Source organism: Podarcis tiliguerta (genome assembly GCF_965153285.1).
Source record: "Podarcis tiliguerta genome assembly, chromosome: 1".
NCBI classification, from domain to species: domain Eukaryota; kingdom Metazoa; phylum Chordata; class Lepidosauria; order Squamata; family Lacertidae; genus Podarcis; species Podarcis tiliguerta.
In genome coordinates, this window is record NC_139534.1 from 50,311,836 (window position 1) to 50,329,191 (window position 17,356).

The window sequence follows — 17,356 nt, forward strand, 5'->3', positions numbered from 1 at the left end:
TCCACCCCTCCACCTTGTCATGATTTAGGGTCAGCTTACTGGTTTTCATTCAGTGCATGATTGAATCCAGACACCAGTTTAGTACTTCCAGGGCCACACCTGACCTGAATTGAAAAGAGATATAGAGCTGAGTGTCATCAGCATATTGCTGGCATATTGAACATTGTCCTGCACTTTTACCTTGCAGAGAGGTAAAGAATTGGCAAACAGCTTCTTGCATAACTTTTCTATGGGCTGCCCAGATCGAAGAGCATGATTGTCCCACCTTCTCTGGTCTTGCCAACGCAGTCTTAATACCAGGCTGCTGCATGTAAGGCAGCTCTACGCCCTGGTTTATTTGAAAAGGCCCACAGGAGAGATGTAGATAAGGACAAGAGGCACTTGCTCTGACTTGCCATTTGCCATGTTTACATTGCATCACCTTGAGAAAACGCTGAAGATTCAAAGCTGATTGCAGAAGCGAAAACACAAGTAAGAATAAGGATTGCATTCAGCCACAAACATTCAGCCTAGAATGTACACACTGAGTACATGACTAATAGCTAGTTGTGGGCTTCATACGTGCTACAGAAATTTGAAACGTGGAAGGTTGACATTGGTTGAATATCTCAGGTTCTGCAAGCATCATTGATCTATCTATCTATCAATCACTAAATTGTTGGGATTTTTGCTTTTTGGGTAGCTGGCTCAAACCCACAAATACTCTAGTTTAACTTGTTGAAGCGTTGGAGGGGAGATATCCATGGTCTGTGCAAGAAGGGGATTTTTTTATTATTGTTGCTGCAGTTAAAACAACTACTATTACTACTCACAGAACCCCCCAAAAATATGTAACTTGGCCAATAAGGGTATGTTAATATTGCATAGTTTTCAGGGGTATTACATGCTGAGTTTTAATCTGGTGACTCAGTAGTGCCTTACTGGGATCAGGAAATATGTTTTTTTTACACCAGAGTGTATTTCCTGCTTCTGCTGAGATGATTAGACATGTAGATCTGGGGGTGAAATATCAGAAATGAGGATTGGAATGTTAAGATAAACCAATCTTGGGAAATTGAGGTTCAATAATAGGGCTTCCAATTCTCATTGTTATATTTGGAGGCAATTATTCCTTTAAGCCAGGCTTTACCAACCTGATGTCCTCTAGATGTTGTTGGACTACTACTCCACACATCCCTATCCATAGATCATGCTGGCTGGGGATGCTGGAAGTCAGAGGAGAAAACATCTGGAGGGTTCCAGTTTGAATAAAGCTGCTCTAGACTTTACTGACTGATACAATTGCCCAAGGTCATCCCAAACAATTTCCTTTCAGTTCATTACTTTGAGCTTTAGACTATAGACTTGTAGAGTTGGAAGGGACCCTGAGAGTCATCTTGTCCAACTCTTGCAATGCAGGAATCTCAACATGTGGTCCCCATCCAATTTGAAACCATACTAGACCCCGCTTAGCTTTGCTCATGTACTAGCAGTTTTATTGCTGCACCACTATGAATCAGCCTGCATGCATTTTAATCAATTTATCTCTACTCCTTCATTAATTAGCTTGTTTTGGTGAGATGTTTGTAAATCACCTTGAGACATATGTAAAAGGGAATTAATGATGGATAATGATAGATAAATAAGTATGGCTCTGGTCCTTTCTGGTGTGATTCACCTTATTTCCTCCGGTTTTCACTCAGGCATATTCTAATATGGAAATAGGTTTGCTCTTACCAGAGCTATACTAGTGTTCCCCACAAAACTGTTCCCACTTCACATATGCACACATATTTTTAAGACCCCCTGTACCCAACACACATCCGAGAAACTTGGCCTCATCAGGGTACATATATTCATTTAGGTTGCCAACAATGCTGTTGGGAACATGTTGCAAACCCCCGTGCATGTGCAACGATATTGTGTGCTGCTGTCTAATATGTACATCTGGCCTAAAAGTACCCTGGCACCAGCATAGATGGCTGGGTTATGTTCCACATTAGGTACATGCTTCCTGAGATATAGTGATGATATAGGTATGAGTCACTACTCATACCTTTCTGATTTTACTCCATGATAGCACTCTGATCCTATGCATGTTTCTGTGGAATCAAGTCATTGAATTTTAATGGGGATTGGTTCCAAAAGCGTGTGGATACAAATAAAGGCAGAGAATTATTTGCAGCAGGAGAAAGAAAAGAGTTGTGGTTAATGGGAAGGGATATGGGAAGACCTCTTTGGGGGATCATGATCAACTTACAGGGAAAGAGTGGAGGTGTGGCTTACACAGTCCTCATAATGCACATTTGTCAGAATATTCCATTTCCCATTCTATCACAAAGCCAAACCATACTTTGTCCACTTTTGCTGATGCATTCAAGCAAACAGGCATTAAATGAAAAGTCCCATATGGTTCTTGGAAGACGTGCGCTGAAAAACAGCTTTACTTCTTGAATCAGGTAATTATGATCAAAACCGCCATAATCATTGATCAAAATTAAGATCAAATTCAACAGGTTCTCTCAACAAGCCTTACAGAACCACAGGGCACTCAGCCAGCATCAGTTCCACAAAACATTTGCAGAAGGATGAGATTTATTGCAGCTATAATTATTGTGGCAAGACTCGCCTCTGCCTGTAGGTCTCAATACTTGACCTATTTTCTATCAGTAAACATTAGCTCATATGCTGCTTATCAGTGCACAGCTAGGTATTGACCTGACACAGTAAATATACTTATGACACATGACACAATGTATGGCTAATATGTATTACGCAGGGAGAAAGCTGACAGAACCTTTTCTCCCTCTCATAATACTAGAATCTGAGATCATGACTGAAACTGAAAGGTAGAATACGTGGGGCAGACAAAGGGTATTATTACACACAGCTCAAAGATAAACCAGGGGCAGTCTCCCATGAACTTATTTTGTCAATGCAAGAAACTAGACAGGCCTTTGGCCTGATCAGTGTAACTCTTCTCCTGAGAAGAAGCTCCTGAGAAGAAGTGTGGGTCCATTGTCAGCTTGCCGATACAGTTAAAACTACCTAATGATCTGCCTGGTGTTTCTTAAATTAACTGAACTTTGGACAGCACACGAAGGTTCAGGAGTGTCTCTAAATCCTCTTGTACTCTTGACCTGTTACTGGTTAAATATTTGAATATTGTACTTTGCAGCAGCATAATATGCACACCCTGTCCTTCGTTGAACTTGTTCTTGGTGGCAGTCTCCAGAAAGCAAATATTTAGGCATGAAGTGCTGATGTTTAAGATCAATTAAATAAGAAGCAATGATTTAAGGACTGGGCATAACCAGACAATTTCATGACCAGCAATGGAGGATGTGATCACCTGAATTGACCTTGGCTAATGACTGGATATCCAAATTTAAACACCTGAGCCCCAAATGCTAGAATGAAACACACAGACACACACAAACACACAGTATGATGATGGCGAACTAGACCAGGGGTCAGCAAACTTTTTCAGCAGGGGGGAAATGAACGAATTCCTATGCCCCACAGATAACCTAGAGATACAATTTAAATAAAACGACGCATTCTACTCATGTAAAAACATGTTGATTCCTGGACCATCCATGGGCTGGATTTAGAAGGCGATTGGGCCGGCTCCAGCCCCTGGGCCTTAGTTTGCCTACCCATGAACTAGACCATAGTTGTCATGGACTGGCTGGATGCATAGGAGTGGTGGGAGGCACCATCTGGGGAACCGCCAGGGGAAGAAGGTTCAGAACCAGGGGACTGGTGGTGGGACAACAATGAGTGGTCAAAGAAGGGTGAAGGAGGAGACTGGGAGGGGGAGGTATCAGAAGCAGAAGAAGTAACAGGGTTTGGTGAGCAGGAAGAGGCTGTGACAGAGGGCAGTTCAGACTCTGAGGCAGAAGCGCAGGCTGGAGGGGAGTGGGGCCAAGAGACAGAGTTGCAGGCTGAAGAGGAAGCCAGGCAGTTTCCCTCTGCTCTCCTAGAACAGGCAGAGAATTAAATGGGGCAGAATAGGAGGAGGGTTGTGTGCAGGTGCTGTTTGTGACTGCTTGGGAAAGACCCTGGAAAGGATGAGCCTTAGGAAGTGGTGGGAAGGTGGGGACCTTCAGTCTCCTGCGGCCTTGGTGTAGCAAGACGTACTGGGAAGAACTGCTGGGATCACTAGGCCTGCACTGTTTTGGTTTCTTGAATAAAGAGTTAACTTCACTGACACTGTTTTTCTTTGATTGCTGACCTATGTTTGACTCCAACTTCTGACAATAATCCAGGGTGAAAGCCCTGCCCCACAGCTATACTCTGACATTGAGAGGGGCTCAGGATGAAACCAGTTTTCATTGTCCATTTGGCTCCAATGACTAGAATTCTCACGAAGTCATGTTTAGTCTACACACAGAGCAGAAGGAGGTGGTAGAATCTTCTGGTGATAGACTGTCCTGTACAGTCTGTCCTGTCCTCTTAAGTGTGGGAGGTGAGGGAAATGCTATTTGAGCAAAACTCCCTGCAAGAAATGATGAAATCAGAGAGTGAGCTCAACACACTCTGCTTCTAGCTCTGTCATGTTTTCTATTTACAGGGCATTGTTTGTTTGTTTGTTTGTTTGTTTGTTTGAACACAGAGAGGAGGGCCCATTATAAATATATGAAGTTATCTACCAGAAGCCTGAGGTGGTACAATTCATTCTACCACATCAGAACACAACCATTTTGCTGCATGTGTAGTCCTTATGTCCATTCAAAACATCACACAGATTTCTGGTCAGTACCACTCTGCATTTAGTTACCTAGCACACCAGGTTTTAAAATAGCCCTTTCACAGATATACCAGTTTATCACTTTCAGAGAAGTTTAAAACACACAGACACACAGACACACACACACATTTTAAAAGGAGAGAGAAAAATAACCCTCTCTCTGCAGCCTGAAGTAGTACCATACAAAATTCTAACCCTCCAGTCCCAAATGTGTCATTTTGCTCAGTGTGTAAGGAGGCTCACACTCATCGGATAATTTGCCTCTCTGTCTCAGGGTTGTTCACCTTCATACCCATTTCCCCTTATTACTATAATTATGCCTAGCATTTGGGGATAAGCCGATAGTGAAAACGCAAGGTGGTACTTATAACTCATAAATATCTCATCTCTCCATCTTGGTAAAGGTTCGCGGAGCTCATTTCTCAGAAATGCGCATGTATACCTTGGAAATACGTAGAGATTTGACATTTTTATAGCGCACCAGAATATATTTGGAAGCCTAAGGGTTGTGGCCGCCCTATGTCAAAAGGCGTTTCATAACAAAACACCATCGTGGCCCATTTATAGAAATAACATACTGTGCTTTAGTAACTGTGGGTAAAGCTAAACATGTTGCCTGCCTATTTCAAACAACGCAAACAGAACAGCCATTCCCCCAAAAGGGCTGTTTTCATAAGAGAAATACAAATTAGAAACAAAAGTCTCATTGGATGAAGAGGCCAAGGGAAATGGTCAACTACAAGGCTGACCGCTAGCTACCACACTAGGGTCACATGGAGCCAGCCGGGACAAGGAACCACCTACAGCGGATGATTTATTGCTGTGTAATTTTCAGCACTGAGGTAAATGGGGTGGGGTTTATTTGAGGAAGAAACTCTGAATCCTGTAAGAATGGCTATAATGAAACGAAACCATCTAATAAAAAAGAGAGGGGGGTATATGGCTATAAATAAGATGAAGCCAAGGCCAGAGGCACCATTGGAACATTCATTTTGATAACTGATGGCTCCCCCAAAACCAAGGATTGATCCAATGGAATATGGAAGGCAGGGCCACATCAACTATTCTCCAGCTTCAGTTTCCAGGTTGAAAAATGGTTACTTCAATGGAGTAGAAATCTGTGCTACACCATTAAATTGATTACTCACTTAGCTTGTGTAAAACAACAACCCCAAAGCCTGTTCATCAGCAGGTGTCTTCAGTTAACTGAGCCACAGTGCACATTGAAAACCCTCATATTTGTATTTTTGGACACACTTCCTATCATATTCCTCCTCATTCTGAACTGTACACTGGTTTCATTTTATCAGCACCAAGTTGGTCCTCTTACCAGACTTCAACCCAGTCAAAGCACAAAAGAGAAGTGAAATGCATGAATTCAGTGATAATGCACCCTAGTTATTTTAACTGGAACTTCACGGTTAGTTGCATTTTGTTTTACTTTTTCAAATTCTAACCAGATTGGATTGTGAATGTGGAATCCTATCTGTTTCATCTATTGCAGTGTTCACAAAACATTTTTTTAATTATTATTTTTTTGCATTGTCAGTATGGGTGACAAACCAACTGGACAAGGAAAATAAAGCAAATCTCTCTATGTGGCATTATTAACTGCGAGAGAGAGAGAGAAAGAGCTCCCCATCGTGCCCTCACAAGGAGACGGCTCTCAAAACGATTAGACAAGTGAAGAGCTTTATTCTGACCAAAACTTTGAATCAGAGGAACCATCTATCATTTTAGAAATTCATATCAGATGGGGGACAAAGAGATCTGAAACTACAATCACAGAACCCTTCCACCTCTTCCCACCCCCAAGATCACTAGCAAGAGCCTTTTCTGGGTTTGTCTGATAATTGGAACCAAATGCACACCTGTTGGGATGTGAGGTCAGGGGAGAAGGTGGATGAGAAAGATACAGAGTTTAGCAGAAGCAGCGTTGCTTTTTATTAGAAGGAGATCTGAACCAGGTGTTGGAAAGGTGTGTTTGCTTTTTGCAGAGACCAAGACTTCACAAAAATGGCTCCAACTATAAGACTGGAAGTGCAGAAAACGAAGAAGGGGTGGGAGAACTTAATGCACAAAAGGAAGACAATAGAAGCAATAGTAATCGATAATTATGCCAAAATTATATTTTAACCTACGGGGCAAAACAATCTAGACTAACACTAGGTTTAGTGACCCACTGGCTGTGATCCAAAGCTCTGTGAGCAGAGCAAGGAAGCTTGAACACACCGGGAACATTCTGCATTCATGGAAAGATCTCACAGAGAAGAACAGGCTTGTTTGGGCTATGCATGCATGTCCAAGCCCCAGCCTGCACATGCGAGCTGCTGGGTTGCACCTGATGTTCAAAAGCCCTCTGGCCAGAGAAGATCTTTAGTGCCATGTGCTATTTATATCCCTGCCATGTTTGAAAAGAAGGGAATAGGTAGAGCCCCTGTTGACAAAGAAAAGTGTCCCTATAAATAGGGCTGCTCCCACAGGATAAGGAAGCAGATAAATTACAACCTTATTTATGGGACTAACAAGAGCACACTTGAGAATTGGCCTGCTGGATCCGACCAAGGTTCATATTCTGTTTCCAGCATGTCTTCCAAAATTAGGGGAAGGCTGGGGCTTGGTTGTGGGGCACATGCTTTGCATGCAAAAAGTCCAGCGTTCAACCCTTGGCCTCTCCAAGAGGGATTGAGAGAGACTCTTGTCTGGAACTCTGGAGAGCTGATGCCAGTCAGCATAGCCTGAGCTAGATGAGCCAATAATCTGTGACTCAGTGAAAGGCACTTTCTCATGTTGCTAAACTGCCCAATGCATGTCCAATGAAAGTAAATGGGGTTTTGGTTTTTTAACAGTCTATGTGAACCTACATTGGAGGACACAATTTGCTGAGCAATCTGGACGATAATCACTCTGCTGTCTTATATAAAGAAGAAGAGTTGCTTGTCCTGAGCCTTGTTTGGCTTACCAGGCCTTTTCTCTTGCTGCTTAAATCATGCTTGCAGCAACAACATGTACAGAGGGTTGTATCCAATGTAGCACTGAATTAACGTCACATAGCGGTCTACACGTTCCACTGGTGAAGTGTTTCATGACAGCAGAATGTTATTGCACAAGGCAATGCACAAGCAGGTTGCTGGTAACTGTTGCACAACAGATTGTCTCTTGTACAATGTGTTTCCACTAGTGCAACTGTTGCACAGATTCCTCTGTTGCAGAACATTAATATTTCCCCGGCTACTAGGACAAAAGCCCTAATGCTAATGGACAGAGAAAGTTGAATACAACCCATAATCCCCATAAACATGTGGGTTTTTGTTTATTTGTTTTTTAAATCACCAGCCCTTTTGATTTTGCTGTCAACCTAGAATAATAAAAGCAGCCTTTCCCCAAAGACAAAACCTCTTTTCATGCCCCCATTTTAAACTCCTCTTCCTAAAGCTGCCCATTTGCTTTACCTTCTCCCCAAGGATTGTCAATTTCAAAATGATGACTACATCCAGGCATCTTACCTATGCCTTCCTCTGCCACCAATATATTTTTTAAAGAGTGGTAATTAGAAACATTGCAGAGGATCATGGAATTTCTTTCCCACCATTACTGGTCTTGTCATTTAGGAACCTCAAATAAGCTTCTGAGGAACCCCAAGATCCCCCTAAACACAATTTGAAAACCACTGCTTTAGCTCATTCTCTAGTGCAGGGATGGGGTATACGCAACCCTCCAGATACTGCTGGACTACAGCTTCCATTATGCCTGACCTTTGGACATACTCACTGGGGTTCATGGGAGACCAATGACATCTGGAGGGCCATGGGTTCACCACCCCTGCTGTAGTGGGGTGAACATCCCTAAAGGGGAAGGCTGAGCACATTTGGCCATTTGGAGATAAGAAGGAACATTCCTGCAATTATCCAGTATCCCCATGGGACACATTGCCAGCCAAATTATACAAAGCTCCTGGCCTGATTATTGTGGCACATGCTGTGCAGAATTTATTAAATTCCATGTACTGCAGCTGTTTAATCAGTGGCATTATCAGAATGAGATATGTACCCCACTGGGTAGCGTGGAGTGGGACAGGAAATCATGCCAGGAACAGCTTTGCTTGATGCCTGGTAAGAACAAGAGGATAATGCTTTTCTCCTTCCTGTTGGGACTGGCCAGTTGAAATCACCAACACTAATGAGGGGTTTATTCCTTGTTTCATTTTCTCTACCATAAATCTGTGTTTCCTAAATTATTATTTTTTTCATCCATGGTGAGTTTAATTTACCTATAAACAATCTGTAGGGGAACCTATGAAGTTAAACCTTGCCTCTCTCTTTAAGTAATAACAAAATAAGCTATTGTCTTAAAAAAGAAGTAACATTGCACTTCACTGAAAGTTCAGGAGCTTAAATTCCTTAGGTAAATGAGAAACTAGCTAGGGAAGCACACCACTAAAAAAAACAAACCCATCTGTATGAAACAACAACAATGGCAAGAAAGCATTTATCACTAGCAGTTGATATGGTGCTTAGCACAGTAATCTTAGTAGCATCATCACAGGAGAACAACATATGCAAAATGAATACATCCCTGCTCTGAGAAGCTACCTCAATCTTTCTTTCTTTTTTTAATCAAGTGCAGAGTAGGGGGCACAGGAAACTGAAGAAATGGGTACAGCAGGGCAGCCAGAGAAGTAGCTCTGCAGAAAAAGAAAAACACCAATAATGCACTAAGGAAAGACTGACATAAATTCATTCATGTACAAATCTGTATTTTCAGATTTTGCACAATGGGTGGCACCCAACCAAATCACTCTCAGAGTAGACCCACTGAAATCAGTAGGCTTATGTTAGTCGTGTATAACTTAATTTATTTTAATGGGTCTACTCAGCTGGATCCTAATACAGAGAGGCTTGTCCCACCTGGTTTCAACTAATATTAATACTTTTAAAAAATAAAATAAAATGTGGAGTATTTGTTTCTGTGGCCGCATACATACCATACATTGAAGCACACGATTCCCCCAAAAGAATCCCAGGAAGTGTATTTTTCTAAGAGTACTGGGAACTGAAGCTCTATGACAGGTAAATCACAATTCCCAGGATTCTTTGAGGGAGGTCATGTGCTTTAAATATATGGTGTGTTTGCAGCCCTCTTCCCCTTTCCCCAGCATTTGTTGTACTGGCTCTTTGTTTAGGGGTTCTTTACTCATCAAGCACAACCCAGCTGTCACCCACTATTCTTTTCTGATTGCGGTTAATACCGGGTGCTTCAGAAGACACATACAAAAATGTAAGTTTGTCAGACTGATTCCCTTACCCTTTCCTTATACTTCCAAAAACATAGCCAGTATCACCAAGGGTACATAGAAGACCTCACCACAAGACAAGTCAGTTGTGTGCAGGCTGTCCATATGGATTGGGTGATTTCTCTGCGACATTGCAGACATATGAATTTGTGGCCTGGTGAAAATTGTCACAGGGAGCCCCCTCCTGATCCATGGCGATTAGATGTTGTACAAATGACTCACCATAGCATAGAGTAATGTTAACACTCTCATAGTGAAGGGCATGGAGGTGGAGAGCTTTCAAAGTAAGGACTAGCAGTGTAAAGTTGTGGGTGTTCTGGCCAAGTGTGATATACAATCAGTGTAATATCCTGGTGATCAGCTAGTTTCCCCAGAAAACTAAGTAGTAGGGTGGGGTGGAAAGCCAAGTCCCACTTTTTTTTCTTATTAGATAGAGTGCTATATGCAGCAACACTCAGGGGGTTAGATTTGGCCCAGGTGTCTGTGTGTTATGGTGTTCATCTCCAGTATATGGACATAAAACAGCAGTGATGTGGTCATTTGTCAATATCTCAGATATTCTGTATCTTTGAGGCTCTCAGTCAGTCCCACATGTTTTGAATATTTTTCTGTGTGCTGCTTCCATTTGGTATTAACTATTCCCTTGGAAAAGGTCTGTATAATGCCCCCCACCTGCAAATAAAACCCGTTAGATATTTATAGAGCAGCACATTTTCTATGCATCTTTTATTGTAGTCTTTAAGACAGTCATATTTTTTTTAAAAAAAATAAAAATAAAATCAAGCTGTAACTCTCTGGATACTGTCATAGAAGCAGTGTGTTTCCCAAACCAGTCATATTGGGCGTTCTCTCCCACCCCACACCTGCATACAGCACCCTAAGACAGCTGTTGGGTCCCGGGGAACCCACTATTGTGCCAGCACATGCCCTTGGCCACTGATGCAGGCAGCTGAGTCGGAGAGCCACCATTTAAATTTCCAATGATGTCCTCAAAGTAGCATCCCTTTGGAGGAATTGTGGGAAACTAAAATGGTGTTTCCAAACCTTCTAGCACTGGTTACAGGGTGGCTGCTGGCTATTGCAATATTAGTCAGTTGGGTACTCACTGTCATAGGAGATGGCCAAACAAAAAGTAGTTTGCTTAGGGATCTGCTAGGCTTAAAGCTGCCCCTGGATTTAGCAGACCCTGGCAAACAACTGAGACTGCCGATATAAGATTGCACATATACCACACGTTCTTTATTTTAAGGGAGACACAAGCTCGTTTCCCTGTGTTAGGCTAGGGCCTAGTCCAACGCTGCTTGCCAGCCCAAACAGCAAGTTTGAGTGACTCCTGCATGACAGAAACAGGCCTAATTTTAGAGAGGATGACAACTCTGAGGAACAAGGGATTTAGATGGGAGCCAGTCACTGCTTGCTGAAATAATCTCAGGAATTTGAGTTCCTCCCAGAATGCAAAGCACAGCAGGCAAGATTATACCCTAAGTATGGAAGCTGCTGAAGACAGGAGTCTGAGGAGAGTAAAATTACTCTCTAGATTCAATTATGGTGGGAAACTATGGAATTATAGTTTACAATGTAAGGGTTGGATCTCTGGCAGCCTTGAGAGCCCAGCAGCATAAATGCATTTCCCTCCCTGTGCCTTTGCCAATGGCCAAGCTTGGATTGCCTTTCCGAATCTAATACTGTGGAAGAATTTGACTGAAGGGAATGTGCGAGAGCTTTTAACATAGCTCCAGGTCCACTTAGGAAAGCTCCGGTCTTCCACCTGTGCTTTCTCCACATGTAATTGCAAGCCAACCTTATCCCCTGCCATGGGAAGGCTTTGAAGAGTTCAGAGGTTCAGATAAGCACTCGTGGAACAGCTGCTGCTGCTGAAGAAGGAGTAGAGAGCCTGGGGAAAGCCGGGTGCTGGGAGTTCATAACAAACTTTAAAGGTAACCAGAGCTGCTTGAGAGAGATGAAAAACAAGAGGTGAAACTTTCACATGGAACTTTTCCAGGCTGAGGAGATGGGGTTATTTGAACTCGCAAGATCCTGAGAGCCCTATCTCAAGGCACTCAAACCATAAAAGGATCTAAAAGGCCTGTGCCAGGGGTTTATCTGGCTCAGAAATGGGCAGCCTGATCCATCAAAAAGGGCCTATGCTGGTGCAAAAGATGGTGGTGTCCTTTGCACATTCCACAAGTGCATGAGCACACGCATATGGACACAGGCACACACCTCTCCCTAGAACGTTTGCACCCGCAGTCATTTCAACTGAATGGTTGTTCTTCCATGATGCCTTTGACACTGGAAATGAGAAGCTGTAAATCGTTCTCTTAATAGATATTAAACTTGGTTTTTACAATGGTGTATGATTTTCCATGAATGTCTGATGAATTTTCACCTTTGTCACCCTGTCCAGCCAATGGAGGCAGGTTCACTAGGGCAAGTAGGACACTGCCCACCAAGTTCAGGCTGCCCTCAGAACTCTTCTAATACTTCAACAGTCATGGTCCCCCCCCAAAAAAAAGAATATTGGGAACTGTAGTTTATTAAGCATCCCAGAAATTGTGGCAGTGTCAGGGGGTTTCTCAACAACTCTCAGTACCATTAACAAATCACACTTCCCAAGATTCTTTGGGGGAAACCACAGCAGTTAAAGTAGTATAAGAATGCTTTAAATGCATGGTGTGGAGTCCAAATTCCACCCACTTGAAATTGGGTGAAATTGCTGGTATCCAACAACAACAAAAAAGGGGGGAGCAACTTGTCCCTGATAACCTCTGTGCCTGAGCACCGAAAAGCAGCCTATGTATCAATCATTTTTACAAAGGAATTCACTTGGACTCCAGGAAATTACAGGCCTAACAATTGTTAGCTTAATAACTGTTGTGGCAACACTGATGGATAGCATTGTTAAATACAAAATTATCAAGCAATTGGAGCTTTCCTGCCATTATGAATAGCAAGTGCAGGGATGGGAGAAAACCACAATGGCCCATGGTTCACATCCAGTTCACCCTCCCTTGATGGCTACTCCACTGGATGCAAACCATGTGGATGTCCACAAAGGTAACCTTAGACATCCCTTCACCAGTGAAGGGAAACAGGAAACAACACCTATCCTCACAGGCTCTACAAATCTATGAATATTTGATTCATATTATGGGAACAGGGAATGAGGACCTCAAGAGCATGGGAGAAGCTTCCATGTTCACTCATTTACCAAACACAACCATTTGCTGCAATTGAGATATAACTGGCCAGAACAAAAGCAACCGTATCAGTGGTAGGTTACCTTCAAGAGCAGTAGGAAATGGGCTTCAGATACAATGTTTACCTCTCAAAGCAGTAGAGTGAGCAGAACTCTTTGACCATGTATTTGAGCACCTTTTCCTTTTCCTTTCCTCTTTTTTTTCTGGGGGTGGGGGGAACAAGTGCTCCTTCTGCTGGGCTAAAGACCACAGCAGCCTGGGATCTGCATTTCATTGCTTGGACTTCATTTGGCTCTGTCTTCCCCTTCTCCAACTTCCCCCCTTAGCTAAGCTGTTAGCTGCAGATGTTTTCTTGCAGTGTCTCTAATGCTGTAGCTTAAAATAGCCTGAAACACTTGCATTCACCAGTGGTAGAGAAACACTGTATGAGCCTGTTGAGCCTGCATAGGGCTAACTAACCTAAAACAACAACTTAAATCAAGCCTGAGTGTGCCACTCCCCTTGATTAACAGATGGATTCTGTTTCATTTACTTTCATGTCCTAGCCTTCCCCCCGCCCCTTGTGCAGGCACTGAAAAAGTGGGCTAGGGTAACAGTGATTATGGAGGCAGGCCTGTGAAAGAGCTACATAGCTTCGGTTTAGAACAGCCATCCCTATTCAAAAAGAAGACAGCAGAAGAGTGACGTGCTGTTCCCAGGTTCCTGAAGGTATTAACTTGTGCAGAGAGTCTAGTGCTTGACCCAGAAAGTAGAGCCAGTGCCATTTTGTAGCAATGCAACATGGACTCTGAAGCCAGCCCTTTGGGCAAGTCTGTGCATCATGAAATCAGCATAGAAGCCTGTTCTGCAGTGCTGGATCCCATGCTGATCTGATCTAGTTGTTGTGGGGGGACATAGCCAAAGCCACACCTGCAGGGTGCATTCCTCAATCCAAGGTCAGGAACTGGAGCTGCAGGCTTGAACTGGAGAATGGTGGCTGGAAGGGCTGGAAGCCTGGATCTGGAAATTCAGCAGACAGAAGGTACTGCTCTTTACCAGACAAAACCAAAAGTCCCGATTTCCATGTGTAGCTACGTAAAGTCCTGCTTGACCAATCTTTAGGTTTCATATGTCCTGCCAGTCACAGAAGGTACAAATCCCTTCAGTTCCTGAAGAAAGCTCTCAGCTTCCCACTGAAGTTCAATTGTTTAAGTCCCAGCCTTAGAAATGGCGGTTATTGATTAGTTTTCCTGATTATGACACTATTGCATCAGTCCCAAATGTTCCTTTTACGCTGCCTTGCCTATTGCATTGTGGAACTGTTGCCTTTTGATATACTGCCATGTTATCCTAAATTTTTAATGGCAGGAAAGCATGGTGTGCCAGAATGCTACCCTAAATTTCTTCAAGTGAAATTTCAATGCAAAGCTCCAATGATTCTCTTGGTCAACAGGGCTGCAAAAAGATTTTAATTTTTTTCCCCTGGAAGCAAATAACACAGAAGTGAGGACTGAGCGTCTGCTAAATTCCACTAGTTTTCCAGAAGTGGCACTTGAAAGGCCCCATAAAATGAGGGAATTATCAGCCAAGGAAATGTTGGGGAAATGGAATAAAGTGCTGCCTCAGGCTATGAAATTTATTTATTTTATCTGAAAAACCAGCTTTTTCATTTTAAATTACATTTCCAAAGCAGTGTATAATACAAAGTTCCAGAGTTCCTGTCACAGCTATGGAAGAAAGACACACTGAACAAGCAACCATCTTAATGTGCCCGGCATCCAGAAGAAAATGAACAATACCTCAAAGCAGGTACTATCCTTGTGGGTCACTCAACCTACAGCAATTTTAGGAAGGTGTTACTACATGATTGGGGATGCGGCTAGGGCTTGCTGATCAGAAGGTCAGCAGTTCGAATCCACGTGACAGGGTGAGCTCCCGTTGCTCGATCCCTGCTCCTGCCCACCTAGCAGTTTGAAAGTACATCAAAGTGCAAGCAGATAAATAGGTACTGCTCCAGCGGGAAGGTAAATGGCATTTCTGTGTGCTGCTCTGGTTTGCCAGAAGTGGCTTAGTCATGCTGGCCACATGACCCGGAAGCTGTCTGCAGACAAATGCTGGCTCCCTCGGCCTATAAAGCGAGATGAGCACGGAACCTCAGAGTTGTCTGTGACTGGACCTTCCAGTCAGGGGTACCTTTACTACATGATTGTGGGATACAGTCACTTGGGAACAGCTGCACCTTCCAAACTACTCCAGCAGTTTATGAGGCAGCCCAGCATCAGATGTTGGAGCTGGGCTGTGTGCTCAAGGGGTATCCTCATTTGGGATATGTAGCTGCAGAATTGGTATCTTAGCTGCTTCAGCATCCTTAATCAATATTTTAATTTGGGTGCAGGACTGGGACAATGTCAAATCCCAGATGTGTTCACACATCCCTAAAGATAACTGATCAGACTCAGCCACAGCAGATCAACTGTCAGAGGTTGGCTAGAGGAGCACAACCTCACAACCCTGGGACAAGAGGGTAGATCTCATGTGGTAAATTTAAAGCAGAGAGGCTACAGTTTGCAGCAGCACATTCTGCTCAGCATAGATATTTCCACAGCAGCTCCCCGAGCAGTTAAATGCAAATTTTAATGTGGGCTGTTTTAAAATGGCAGATTAACGAGGAAATGGGACACAACATGGATTTATGAATGAACATGTGTGAAATTAACCCTGACTAGAAACAGATTGATTTGCCCATCCCTGCAAGGGGATCGAGTGAAAGCCTTTGCAGAAAATGTGAGTTTGGAGGAGGTAAGAGAAGTGACATCACACAGGTGTTCTGTGAGAGAATTCAACAAATATAGGGCAATGGAGGAGGAAGGGCAGAATTTTTTGAGGGAGCTGGAGGCCTTTGGATAGTGGAGAGAGTTGTGAAGCTGGAGGAGTGACAGGAACACAGTCAGGAATGCATGGGGATACTAGAGCAGGGTGATAAGTGTATAAGGAGTGCATTGAAGGTAAGAGCAATGATCTTAGGCTGGAGCCAGGAGCAGGAAGGACACCTCATTTAGTGTGGCCGTTGCAAGGAACAAGCCTGATTCATAACTCCTTGCATTTGTTGATGTCCACTTTTCCAACATTACATGGCCACTTTGTCGTGCCCTCCCTCCCCTTCTTAGAACCTGAATTCACTGGTGTGGAAAGTCACCAGGTAGGCACTTACCTCCTCGCCTCATTTCAAAGACACACACACACATTTTCAGGCATGGCTTTATAGCTTCAGCAGGAGCTCTTGTATTCCTCCAACAGTGCATTACTCACTAACCTACAAGTTCCCCGAGCGCTGCCCTACTAGCATAGAAAAGCCAATGGGCTATGAAACCAGAAGCATAATCCTGCCTTGCTCCCTTCTTTAAATAAAATAAAATAAAATAAAAATACATATTGAGAGGTGTTGAGAAACACATGGGGCTGAGAGTGACAAGAAAAAGCACCCCATTCATCCAGGATATCCAGGCGGAGGGTCTAGAACTGAGCCGGCTTTGGCAATGTTCTCTGTGTAACTGTATATTATACAAATGTTATTGGAAGGCCAAATTTAGGCATTGCAAAAGGAGGAGGAGGGGGGAGGGAGAAAAAAAGAAAATACCTTGAAAGATAAATTGGCTTGTTTGGGAACCAGATCTCAAGCTTTGCCTTGTGCTTGTCTTTTAACGGATGTTGGAGCTGCTCCCAAAGCTCAATCAGGCCATTTAGAGCAATAGGAGAAAACCAACATAGTTCTTTCCTCCTGTTGTGTACAAAGGCCTCGGCTGAGCTTGTCATCCAGCTGGTTTGGGAAGGATCAGTTCAGACAGCTCTTTGTTAGAGGTTAGCATTTTTCAGTCTTCCTTCACTCAGGGATTCCTCTGCAAAAGTTGGTCTGCTGAAGAACCCTCAAGTGTCCGCCATGGAATCTCCTTTGTATTGCAGACCCTTGGGCAGGGACTGCTTGTCAGAGGACAGTCTTCTCTTGGAAGGGGTGTTCAATCAAAGTTTGGTTGAAGATCAAGGACCTTGAAGTTGCCATCAACAGTGCCTGGGCCACAGGCACATTAGTCACCTTGTCAGTCTTCCCTGCTATGGTGAGATGTGGGCCCCTTCTGGCTGTTTTCCAGTGGGGCT